Raw genomic sequence first — 12,400 nt, 5'->3', positions numbered from 1 at the left:
GCCGCCAAGTCTGGCCGGACCTGGCGGTGGTGGCTGTGCGCCTCCTCTCCTGCCCCCCAACCAGTGTCCAGAGCGAGCGGGTGTTTTCACGTGCCGGGGACGTGGTGACACCCTCTCGCTCCCGCTTGGACCATTTTTTCCATGGCCCCGGACCCACTTTGGGGGTGCTGCCGCCCCACAGAGGCGGGTCTGGGGCAGCCCAAAACCCCCATTCTAGCCAATGGGAATTTTTCTCCCCCAAAATTCACCAATAATACTGGGAGCAACCAATTGCCTTGGGATTGTTGGGGTGGAGGACACCCATGGGTGGCTACCACCCACCCCAGCTTTTTGCCCCTAAGTACTCCACATAGGGAGTAATGGGCAAAAATTGAAAATTTTTTAAAAATTGTAAAAAATCAGAGGAAGGTCCAATCGACTTGAAATTTGGGTGGCAGGTAGAACACAAGGTCCCCTTTAAAACCAGCTAGTTTTTGAGATCCAAACCAGTTCGGTTCAGATCCGAACCGGTTCGGATCCGAACCGGACTGGGGGTGGTTCGGACAAAACCAAAACCGAACCACCCCGGTCCGGTTCGGACCCGGTTTGGATATGAACTGAACCGGGAGAACCGGTTTTGTGCACATCCCTAATTCTAATGTGCCCTGGCATTCTGCATGTCTCTGCCCTCTGCCAGCAGCAGCCAATGATGTGGAGGAGGGTTTTAGAAATGCAGAATATTGTGAGAACAGGATGCAGATAAGTCACAGACATTAGAGAAGGAGAATGGCACTGCATACATGGCTGCTTTTTTCAGCAGCATTTTGTATACTCTCTAGGTTGGCCGCCTACAATCTTTGTTCTACTTCCTTCCCATGGAGTATCCCTTAATTCTGATCTCATTTTTTGCATTAATATATGCTACTGAAAACAAGATAACCATGCAGATTAAGACCCAGTGATGACGCACCATTTATCTAGCCACAGTAATCGATGTATGATAGTTGAGGAAGTGACAAAGAACTGAATTAGAGGAGAGAATCACTTTTCATAAGCTGCATTTTGGCTTTAAGTGTAAAGTACTGATGCATTGTAAAACAAGTAGTAGTAGTAGTAGTAGTAGTAGTAGTAGTAGTTGTTGTTGTTGTTGTTTATTCGATTTCTATATTGCCCTTCCAAAAATGGCTTAGGACAGTATACACAGAGAAATAACAAACAAAAATGGAACCCTGTCCCCAAAGGGCTCAACTTATCAGCCTACTTTCATTTCATTGTCTCTACATCTGGACTAAATTTGGTGCAAAGCAAGGTCCACAAGTTAGATCTCTTGTCCCTCAAATGTTCATGTGTCCACTATCTTTGATCGGTGTGGATGTCATCATTATAAACTGCACCATTGAAGTGTCCTCTGTGTCATTCACTACAGCTGTTCCAAATTTGGTTAAAATCAGTTAGACAGTCCTCAATTTAGTGCACTTGCACCTCAAAAGTTTATGCATCCACCATCTTGGATCGAGGTGGATGACATCATCACAACTACGCCATTGAGGTGTCCCTATGTGTCCCTACAACTGTACCCGATTTTGGTTCATATTGGTCCAGGCGTTGCAAACTTGATAGTGGGGACACAAGGACACACAAACACATGGACACTCACTAACAGAATGCCAGGTGATCTCATAAGCCTACTGGAAAGTAGGCTAAAAAGGTAATTAAAAATATACGTTCTTGTTTTACAGTTTTGGTCACTGGAGCACATCCATATTTGAAATGTAGCCATTAGTCACAGAGTAATGACAATACCTCCACCAGTTTAAAACACATTTATTCAAATGCAGACACATTCAGATAATGTGAACTTACTTGGGGAGTGACTTTTGTCCTTTAGTTTACCAATAGCAACTTGATCCTGTGAAGCCACAGCAGACATGCTGGCCAGGCCAAGCTCCAAAGAAAGAACTCTGTGAGATCTTGGCAGCATTTTCTCTATCCTCACCCCACTCCACCTATTCTAATTCATGTACAATAATACTTATACTAATACTACGTTTTCAGTAAAAAAAAACAAGTTTTCCAAGCAGTTTACATGGCAAAAGAAATATGAAAATAAAAGAAGAAATGGTTCCCTGTCCCAAAGGGGCTCACAGCCTAAAAAGAACCACAGGAGATGCCAGCACAGCCACTGGGAAGGACACTATGCTGGCCTACCCCCTTACCAAATTTAAGAGAGGCCTTATTTTAAAAGGTTCTTCTGTGTCCAGTCAGCAGGAGTTATATTCTTTAATAGAAGCTATAACTATGTTCAATGGTTTACATAATTTCCACTTTGTAGGCCTCATATTCTTCCAGGATAGAACTTTTCATATCATTTTGGCACTGTTAACAGAGAGCAACTTAATTATTTAGAGGAACACCCCAGAGTTTAGTCTTAAAATAAGTGTGTTGATGCATTTTTGGATTACTACTTCATTCCACAGCTGGGGCATCTGTCAGAGGCAGACTGCAATAGCACTCTCTATAAATAGAAAACCTGGAAGCTTCAGAAAGCTTTTTATGAAAGTGATTCATTTTCCACAGTTTATTTTTAAAAAACCAATCTTTCTTCTTTAAAGCAGAAGTCCCTTACTCATGTATTTTTCTTGCATCCCTTGACATATTTTAAGGATGTCACAAATGCCACTCATACGCCATGGGAGATGTTTGTAACATCCATGCACTCACAAGGTTCCTTGCAGCTAAAAGGGGGCCTATTTGGGTCTGTGTTCTCAAACCCCAGATTCATCTCCAAAATAAGCTAAGCTAAAAAGTACTTTTTTTAAAAAAAATATGCTTTTATCTTAATAACTGAGCATGGTTACAATTTGACAGTAAACATGGTCACATGCTTGATCTGGTCTTTCACTCTGATCAGGGTGGTGTTCCGTGGGTGTTCCTGTTCCCTTTAAGGCAGGGAAGAGCTGTTCCTGGCCATGCCACAAACGCAGCCCCTGCCCCAGTCTAGCTCTTGGAGGAGCCACATGGCCCCTTCGTGAGTTAAATGGCCAGTGCTGCATTTGCGGTGTGACTACCAGGAGCAGCTCTTCCCTGCCTTAAGGCCATGAACACAGTGCCGGCCATTTAACTCCCAAAGGGGCCGCACGGCGCCAGCCCCAGTCTAGCTCCCGAAGGGGCCGCGTGGCACGGCTCTGTTCAGGAGCCAGACCACGCTCCCCGTGGCTAGCCCTCGCATCTGACGTCAGACACGGAGATGGGGTGAGCAGGGCCACTGCCACGGCTGCACACGGTGGTCAGGATCCATGCCTGACATGGCCTCAGGGGCATTGCTAGGGGAAAGAGGGCCTGTGTTCACCCCTCTCCCCCGGGGCTCATCGGAGTGAGGGAGATAATGAAGAAAATAGGGAGGGGTGGAGCTCTGGGGGCCTCAGGAGCTGGGGGGTTCGGGTTATTTGAACCTATTTGCTACACCCCTACATGACCTACTTCTCCTAGGGAAGGGATCTGGAGCTTATTTGAAAGGGGAGAGGGAAGGGATCTGGGGTAACTTGAGGAAGATTTGAACACAGGGCTCAAGAGGAAACAGATCATAAGTAGCACAGGCCAAAACGCTCCCGAAGTAGCTTATAATTTAGATAATCAAGAAGGTACACTACATTAGGTGATGTTGTTTATAGCTGCCAATAGAATTGGGCGGGCTGATGGCAAAGGTGCAAGCCCACAGAAGTAGCTTCTCCACAGATAGCTGATTATGTAGACAAGATTCCTCAGAGGGAAGAGGCAGCAGATGGATGTATAGGCTGGCAGATGGCAAGATGCTAGCCGACAACAGCAGACCCTCCGGCCTCCGCTGCTCTACAGAGTCATCTGGTCCCTGACAGTCGATAATGTAGCCAGGCCCAAACTGTCTTCTTTTTCCTCATCTTGGTATATTTGAAAACTCTGAGTGTGTGCTCTTCTATTTCCTTGTTCTAGACTATATATGCTTAAGTTGCAACATTATCTTGATCTATGACTTGTCCTCTGCATACTTTTATCATCCTAGATCACTTTTGAATCCTTCCTGCTGTGTCAAAATCCTTCCTGTCTGAAAACTGGTTGCAAGACTCAAAAACAGGACTTGCAAATGCAAAACGAAGCACCACTGTTAGGTCCCTTTTCATGCGTATGCTGCTTCTGTAAGCACAACCTAAGGCAACATTCCTCTTTGCGCCAGATTTCCCATTGTATTTTAGCAGTTCCCTTTTGCTGACTGGAATAGGTTCTTAAGTCCTATTCACATGCTAAGTTCAGTCTTAAGCCCTATTCACACATTACGTTCAACATTCATATGTGTACACAGGTACTGCATACAGGTACAGTTATTCAGATGTTATGTTGGACACAGGCACAGCAGTACACTTCCTATCTGTACCATGCATTTGAGGGGCCTGTATCCAGGTTCATTTTTTAAATGAATGCAGATACAGTCATTTACAAAAACACATGTACAGACATCTGCACACTTGTACAGCATAATGTCTGAATAGGGCTTTATTTTATTTTTTAATTTTACATTTTATATCCCTCTCTTCCTCCAAGGAGCCCAGAGCAATGTACTACATACTTAGGTTTCTCTTTCACAACAACCCTGTGAAGTAGGTTAGGCTGAGAGAGAAGTGACTGGCCCAGAGTCACCCAGCTAGTTTCATGGCTGAATGGGGATTTGAACTCGGGTCTCCCCGGTCCTAGTCCAGCACTCTAACCACTACACCACACTGGCTCCTACTACACCATGCTGGCTCTAGAGTTTCAAAATGGTCCAACTCAGACCTCCTGGCTGCTCACCCTGACCATTATTTAGTGTGGCTTAGCAGTTAGAATGTTAAGCTAAGACTGGGGAGCCCTGAGTTCAAATCCCCAGGCAGCCATGAAGCTCAATAAAAAAACCTTGGGTCAGTCACTGTCTCTCAGCCTAACATACCATACAGGGTTGTGATGATAAAAGAAAAGTGGAGAGCCGTTTGCACTGCCTTTAGAGAAATGGCAGGATAAAAGTATAATACTATAATACTACAATAGCTTTTTTATAATTTTCAGTTTTAGTTTGAACCTAATAATTGTTTTTAATCTGACTTTTTTTAAAGTTTAATTTTATTACTTGTATCTGTGTCTATCTTATTGTTGTAAGCCGCCCTGAGCAGTATTGCACTGGAGGGGCGGGGCATAAATATTTCAAATAAATAAATAAATAAGCAAATAAATAAGCAAATAAATAAATAAGATGAGATACAGAGGCGATGGGAAGACCCAAACTGCATAGACTGCAGGCTTCATGGAATTTTTTTAACATTACTGTATATGCATGGAACATCCAAGGAAGCTGAGTTTTACGTGAACTTCAAATTCCTGTGATCTTCAGCTCTCTCAGATATGCAGGAGTATCAAAGGCTTCTGTAGCATGCTGAACCTTGCAGTACTTAGGTCACAAATGGGGTCCCTGCTTCTGGGAAGGCTTAATACAACTTGCACCCCCTTACAAAACTATTTCTCCTCATTCAACATGTTAGATTTCTTCATAAAAAAAAAATACTTGAAGTTTTGTTTTCAATTTCTTGCTCGTTTTGAAGTTGAATGGTCTTTAAAAGAGCCACAACAGAAAGAAAATCAGTAAGAAAAGTGGCAAATATGCATTTAAGAAGAACAAAAGGGGAAGAGACCTCAAGGTACAGAGAAGATCAGAAGTGCTCCCCCGTTCATTCAGAGTATCGTAACTCTTCATCAGGGCAACTTTAATATTGTGATTTCCCAAGAAAGACCAGATCTGCCTTCCATATCATCTCAAAAATGTGAAAAACAATACTCTAATTCAAGGGTTGATTTGGGAGGTGTTTAAAAATTTAGCACTTATGAGGGTGTTCAAAGTTAGCACACTCCAATAGGCAATATGGGTTCTATCTGGGGCAGTGGAGTTCCAGGAGCTCCATGAATGAGAAATCCTTCATGAAAGGACATTTTTTTCTCCTCTCACATCTTACACTCATGGGACAATGGTGCCTGAGCTATATGGATGGGGTGGGTGGGGGGTGTCCAATATTTTTTAATGACTGAGGCCCGTTTTCCTTCTTCTGATCAGGAAAGCTCTTGAGGAAATTCACAACTTCCCTCCCGCACATACAAGAAGATGCCAGGGGAGGCAGCAACGTTAATGTTTACAAAGGCCAGTAAAATAGCTTGAGCTACTCCTGATGATGATGATGTTCTTCCAGATGCTCTGTTTTGTGACACGAAGCCATGTGCCTTTGTGTTTTACTTCATTGCGGTACCCTAATATTTAGAATGTTTCATAGCAACACACACTAAGACGAAACCAGATGACAATAGAGTTCCACTACTGAGTGCTCACCAAACACAAGAAGAGTAAAACAAGAGACATTGACTTAAAACATAGCATGGCTGTAATAGCAAACCAAATAGAAATGACACAGAAAAACGCCTGGTTAATTTAAATACTGCATACCGCAAGCTGTATGGAGCATGTCTCCCATCGTGTAAATCTCCCGATTTTCTCCCATCGTGAGAACCACCGAGCTCGGCTGCGAGCCCATTGGTTCTTAAGCGGGTCACTTGCTTAAGTAGCCCTGCCCTTAAACTGGGTTTGTGGAGCGAGCGCTCCACAAACCTGGTTTTTCTAATTGTGTGTTGCTGCAGCGCAGCTCTGCAGCACGGCAACTCACAAGTAGACCCCTGACCGGGAGGCTCTCCAGCATGCCCTGCATGCTCATGCAGGGCATGCTGGAACTTCTGGGGGCTGTGCGGCCCCCAATCCCCTAGCTCCCGCTGACTCCGTAATGGAGCCGGCAGTTGTGTGGGCGGCCAGTTCGGCCGCCCGGAGCAGACTGACTGCTTGTTTGCGGGGAGAGCAGGCTAAGCCCGCTCTCCCTGCTAACCCTCCCAAGGCGGGTCTCCTTGATCGTGAGACCCGCCTCATTGTTTGCTCCCAAATTATGATGTTATAAAGAAACAGTTTTCAGGAACCAATTGTGTCTGAGGATTTCCTGTACCCATCACACAAGTACTATTTCATCATCTAGCTCCCCGTCACCTTTGATACAGCATTTTTAATCTGCAGTATGTTTTGCTATGAATAGGCCGATTCTACAACTTCACTGAATGTTTCTGTTCTGCAAGGAACTGCACAGGTACCCTTGGCAACCGCTGGCTATATAAGGAGCTAACCGCTGGCTAGAAACCATCAAAATCTCTGTCATGCTCTCCCAATTATGCCCATCTTCTTCCTCCCTCAGCAAAGTCTAAATTTAGATTGCAAGGAAATTAGGGCAGCAAAATCATCTTTGCTTATGTTACACTGTAATGTGCCAAGCTCACTAATGGCACTAAAAATGATAAATCATGCTGCTTCTAGAGATACCACTGTGGCTAAAAGGAGCAATTTCAAACACTCTCACCAGGAGCCATTAGTTATGGGCAACCTATTACTTGACTGGGAGGTTTTCCTGCAACTGCTCAGCAAAGTCACATGATCTTGCTTTTGCTGCTTGATGTAAGTTACCATTGTTTCCTTTTTACAGATGAGAGAACTGAGGCTGAGAGTAGTGAGTGACTTACCCAGAACTACTCATTGTGTCCATAGTCTTTGATGATCCCCACCACACTTCTGCTTGATCCCCACTGCACGTTAAGGTCATCTGAAGAGGTCCCTTTCTAGTTACCACCAGTACGTCCAGTGGTGACTCAGAGGTGGGCCTTCTCTGTAGTCGCTCCTGGGCTGTGGAATGCACTCCCTGCAGAAATCCGTAATTTGAATTCCTTATTGGCTTTCAGGAGAGCCCTCAAAACCTATCTGTTTGGCCTGGCCTTCCAGGGTCTTTAAATTGCTGTAAATGGTTTTAATGTTGTGACCTGGTTTTTCAGCGTTTTTAAACTGTTTTGATTGCTTAATTGTTATTTTATGGTGTTTTAGAATCTATGTTTTAACCTTTAATTGATTTTAATGGTTTTGTTTTAATTGTAAACCACCCTGAGCCATTTTGGAAGGACAGTATAAACACTGAATGAATGAATGAATGAATGAATAGTCTAAACTCAAGCCTCTCAGTTCCAAATCAAATAATCTGTCCACAGATCGCAATAGCTATTCTAGCAATAAGCTATTAGGCTATGATAATTCACAAAGCTACCTGTTCGGTAGTTCTCCTGACCTCAAAGGGATGGATCTAATCTAACCTCTTTCTGTCATTCCCTCCACATGAAGGTGTGAAAAGGGAGTGGGACAGTGCTAGTACTTCCTTTGATATCACTGTGCTCTCATGGCCTCACCCACAATTCCACACAAAACCTCCAAATTGTAGCTGGAAGGTCTGAAAACTGCACCCATGTATTACAACAGTGCATGTACAGGCACCCCTTTCAGACCTTCCTCTGTGGCTTAACCAGTGGTGAGGACCAGTGCTCGCTAGGGCAAAGGGGCAGTGAGGAAGGCAGACTATGCCTTTAGGAACTGGTAAAATACTTCCCTCACTGCCCAGCATCCCACGTGGCCCTGCTGTGCATCCTGCCCTCCACCACTCCACTGGCTAATGCACATGTGTGGTGGCAATTTGAAGTGTCAGCATAACAATCTTTTGCCATGCTGATCCCTCAAATGGCCACCAGATATGTGCATTGGCAAGCTGAGTGGCAGGGATGGAGCATGTGACTGGCTGGCCACATGGGATGCAAGGCAGTGGGGAGAGATTTTACTGACTCTTAAAGGCATAATCTGCCTTCTTTAACACCTTCCCTGACCTAGAGAGCATTAGCTATCACTGGGCTAAACTCAATGAGGCTGCAACACTGGAGGTGAGGCCAATGCAGAGTCCTCTCCTCCTCTATGTGTTTAGTCTACTGTTATCTGAGGACGTTTTAATAATCTTAATAAAAGTATAAACAAAGCAATTAAAAGGCCACAATCCAGCCAATGTGACTTGCAGCTTAGCCCCATTGGTCAATGAGGGCTATGTTGCCTACTTTCCTTTCACTATAATCTTAACTGATAATTACCATCCTCACAAGTTAGCCCATTTCAGCCTTAAACATTCACACATCTGCCATCTTGAACTGGAGTGGATGACATCATCATAAACTATGCCACTGAGGTGTCCCTACGTGTCACTCATTACAACTGTACTAGATTTGGTTCAAATCAGTTAGGTAGCTCACAGGTTAGCCCACCTGTGCCTCAAACATTCACATATCCGCCATCTTGAATTGGGGCCGATGACCTCATTACAAATGACACCATTGAGGCATCCCTAAGTGTCACTCACTACAACTGTAACAAATTTGGTTTGAATCGGTTAGACAGTCCACAAGTTAGCCCACTTGCACCTCAAATGTTAAAATTTCTGCTATCTTGAATTGGGGTGGATAAGATCATCACAAACTACGCCATTGAGGTGCCCCTATGTGTCCCTACACTTATAGCAAATTTGGTTCAAATTGATTAGGCAGTTCATAAGTTAGCCCAGTTACATTTCAAACATTTGCACATCCACCATCTTGAATCAAGGTGGATGACATCATCACAAACTACGCTGTTGAGGTGTCCCTATGTGTCCCTACAACTGTACCCAATTTGATTCATAGTTGGTCCAGGCACACACATACACATACACACACATATACATACAATGTTGGGTGATCTCATAAGCTTACTTTCTGTAAGGAAAGTAGACTAAAAAAGAGATTTAGAGGTGGGAAACTAGTTAACTCCTTCATGCCTTCTAGAGAAAAGAGTAATCTGGCACTTTCAGTCCAGATCCTTGTACTCATTGGGAGTACAATGGGAGTACAAAGCCTTCCACTGGGGAAGGCTTGAGGTGCTTCTGCCTGGAAGGAAGATTAGTTGTAAGGATTACCGAGATAATGTATGTTAAACACTTCCCAACATTTAAAATATGCTACTTCCCCCCCCCCCCTACTGAATGAGAGGATGGGCACCAAAGTAATACTTTGCCCAGGACACCAAAAAACCTTGGGCCGGCCCACTTTTTTCCCCCTGAATTAAAATTCAAACACATTTCACTCATCCTGAAACTGTTTAGTTCAAAACAAGAGCTAGCCAATCAGAAAAGCCAATCAGCTGTATTCCTGCATGAGTCACTGTTCCAGGCCTGCCTTATCTGATAGTTCTGCATTTCTGAATCAAGATTGAATGGTCCAATCACAGCTGATGGAGAGATGCAACAGAATCCCCCACACCCAGGGTGGCTGATGGGAAGGAGGAAAGTCCAGAGCAATGAATGGCTCAGAAACAGTGGGCAACCCCCACTGTGTCTGTGAACACTGTGTGTGGGTGCTGTGAGCCCCTTTCAATGTTTCTCTTGAAATCTTCTCTCTTCTGGCACACACTAGCAGCATTCTAGCAGCCCACAGACTGGGGACTACCATCCTAGCTCCCGTGGGGTGGAATCTAACTCCCAGCCAAGTAGCCTGTCACCAGCTCCCCCCATATCTACAAGGACTGGCGTGCACTGAGCAGCTGTTTTTGCATGAAACATGACTTAAAGTACAGTCTGTCTCTGTAGTCACCAACGGTTCTCACAGGTAGTTGTATGCATGTGTTTCCTGTACATCGAATTACAGGAAGTCACACAGTGTGCATACACAGCAGATGGCATATCCGGATGTTTTGGCATTCACCTGCCTGTCACTTTGACCAAGAACCTCCGATTCCACAGAACTGAACAAAGCACATCCTTTCAAAGCACAAGCCCCAGATAGATAAGGGGTGAGAGTTTATTGTCGTGTGCCATAATGAGAAAAGTTCAAAGCAGAAGGAGTATTACGGGTCATAATCGATCATGAATAGTTTGCACACCCATCACTTGACCTCTTCATTTAACTGAACACTTAGACCCACCCAAGGCAGGAGTACATAAAAAGGGGGCTCACCATGCTCTATGAATGCATTTTGAGCTCTCTTTCTAAAGTGCAGTGAGCCCTATTCAATATGCATATAGTCTGGGTGTCAGCACCAATACAGTATGTGCTATAGCCTCTGTTTGACCATTCCATTGCTACCACCTTCTCCTGACCCTCCTCCTCCTGGGGACTGGAGCATCCTGCAGCTTTTCCCTGGAGATGGGCTGCTTCTGTCTCCACAAATCAGCAGCAGCAAAAGCAGGTAATGACAATAGCAGTTAGGGAGCAGGCAAGAGAATATCTTGCATGTGAGAGAGAGGAAGGAAGAGGAGAAGCATGCCAGGAGGTTCCTCCTCCTCCTCTTCCTCTTCCTCTTCCCCCACAGGAAATGGCTTTAGCTTTGGGGCACTTCATTCCCCAACAGGAGGAGGTGGCAGCAATAGACTGTCCAGCCAATAGTTGTATCATAAATCAGCATTGGATTTGCTGTCATGCCACAAGCACATATACAGGTGAAACTCGGAAAATTAGAATATTGTGCAAAAGTCCATTAATTTCAGTAATGCAAATTAAAAGGTGAAACTGATATATGAGACAGACGCATTACATGCAAAGCTAGATAAGTCAAGCCTTAATTTGTTATAATTGTGATGATCATGGCGTACAGCTCATGAAAACCCCAAATCCACAATCCCAGAAAATTAGAATATTACATGGAACCAAGAAGACAAGGATTGAAGAATAGAACAATATCGGACCTCTGAAAAGTATAAGCATGCATATGTATTCAGTACTTGGTTTGGGCCCCTTTTGCAACAATTACTGCCTCAATGCGGCGTGGCATGGATGCTATCAGCCTGTGGCACTGATGAGGTATTATGGAAGACCAGGATGCTTCATTAGCGGCCTTCAGCAATTCTGCATTGTTTGGTCTCATGTCTCTCATCCTTCTCTTGGCAATGCCCCATAGATTCTCTATGGGGTCAGGTCAGGCGAGTTTGCTGGCCAATCAAGCACAGTACACTGTATACTTTTCAGAGGTCCGATATTGTTCTATTCTTCAATCCTTGTCTTCTTGGTTCCATGTAATATTCTAATTTTCTGAGATTGTGGATTTGGGGTTTTCATGAGCTGTACGCCATGATCATCACAATTATAACAAATTAAGGCTTGACTTATCTCGCTTTGCATGTAATGCGTCTGTCTCATATATCAGTTTCACCTTTTAATTTGCATTACTGAAATTAATGGACTTTTGCACGATATTCTAATTTTCCAAGTTTCACCTGTAGAAGCATGTTCTCTAATTCTTTTTATCATTTTTTTGATAAAAAAATTTTATATAATGAAAGAAATTTTTTTATCATGAAGTTCCAATCACTATTTATTTTTTTATTTACTATATTTGTACACTGCCCCAAACTCACATCTCTGAGCAGTTTACAGCAACCAAATAAAAATAGAAATTAGAACATTAAAGCTGTTTAAAACTACAGTTCTAGTTTAAAAGCTTGGGTGAATA

Source organism: Hemicordylus capensis, chromosome 4 (assembly GCF_027244095.1).
Source record: "Hemicordylus capensis ecotype Gifberg chromosome 4, rHemCap1.1.pri, whole genome shotgun sequence".
In the NCBI taxonomy this organism is placed as follows: Eukaryota; Metazoa; Chordata; class Lepidosauria; order Squamata; family Cordylidae; genus Hemicordylus; species Hemicordylus capensis.
The sequence above is the reverse complement of the archived record's forward strand: the minus strand, read 5'-3'. Positions refer to the sequence as shown.